A 1,360-nucleotide genomic window follows, 5' to 3' on the forward strand; every position below is an offset into this window, starting at 1 on the left:
GCAGTGGGATTGCTGGGTTGTATGGCAGTTCTATTTTCAGTTTTTTAAGGAATCTCCACACTGTTCTCCATAGTGGCTGTACTAGTTTGCATTCCCACCAACAGTGTAAGAGGGTTCCCTTTTCTTCACACCCTCTCCAGCATTTATTGTTTATGACTTTTTGATGGCAGCCATTCTGACCGGCGTGAGATGGTACCTCATTGTGGTTTTGATTTGCATTTCTCTGATAATGAGTGATGTTGAGCATCTTTTCATGTGTTTGTTAGCCATCTGTATGTCTTCTTTGGAGAAATGTCTATTTAGTTCTTGGCCCATTTGTTGATTGGGTCATTTATTTTTCTGGAATTGAGCTGTAGGAAGCTGCTTGTATATTTTTGAGATTAATTCTTTGTCAGTTGCTTCATTTGCTATTATTTTCTCCCATTCTGAAGGCTGTCTTTTCACCTTGCTTATAGTTTCCTTCATTGTGCAAAAGTTTTTAAATTTAATTAGGTCTCATTTGTTTATTTTTGCTTTTATTTCCATTACTCTGGGAGGTGGGTCATAGAGGATCCTGCTGTGATATGTCAGGGTGTTTTGCCTATGTTTTCCTCTAGGAGTTTTATTGTTTCTGGTCTTACATTTAGATGTTTAATCCATTTTGAGTTTGTTTTTGTGTATGGTGTTAGAAAGTGTTCTAGTTTCATTCTTCTACAAGTGGTTGACCAGTTTTCCCAGAACCACTTGTTCAAGAGATTGAAAAATATGAAACACTTCATGAATTTTCATGTCATCCTTGTGCAGGGGGCATGCTAATCTTCTCTGTATCATTCCAATTTTAATCAGCTGAATTTCCTGGCCAAACTGATAAACACCAATCGCAACTTGAGGATTATTTTTTACTGTTAGTCATGTTCAGTAAAGGAGATCCACTACCCTTTAGAAAATTCTACAAGATACACAGACATCATTTACTATATCACACAGCACTGTGTTCAATATCATGGTGAATCAAAAGAAAATCAGTCTTTGTTCTACCTGGAGTTTAAAAATCTAGCTGACTCCTGAAGGTGAATGTGGAGGATAAATGAATTCTCTAAAGTTTCACCAAAACTCCTCCTTTATTCACAATCAGGAATTGTCTTTAGAAAGTGAAGGCATGGTGATAGCTCACTTATTAACTGAAACTGCAATTCAGGGCCACAATCCTCCACTTCAAGTACTACAGATGTTGCAATAAGATACCCTTACCTGCTCACCATAGGTGAGGAACACGTGAAAATACAAATCCAAGTTTTCTATATTAGGGCAAGAAGACAAGCTAAATACAGTCTGAACAATTCATTGTAATAATTTTCAAAGTACTAGGTTCTGTGAATTT

At 36.8% G+C, this 1,360-nt stretch overlaps 1 non-coding gene across 1 annotated transcript; it reads right to left on the reverse strand.

The window, feature by feature from the left end:
- Positions 1-738: 738 nt before the first annotated feature.
- LOC122696711 lies at positions 739-848 on the reverse strand. Its single transcript, XR_006341840.1, has one exon. It is a non-coding gene; the product is annotated as a U6 spliceosomal RNA (small nuclear RNA).
- Positions 849-1,360: the final 512 nt, after the last annotated feature.

The sequence above is a fragment of the Cervus elaphus genome, chromosome 6 (genome assembly GCF_910594005.1).
Source record: "Cervus elaphus chromosome 6, mCerEla1.1, whole genome shotgun sequence".
NCBI lineage: Eukaryota > Metazoa > Chordata > Mammalia > Artiodactyla > Cervidae > Cervus > Cervus elaphus.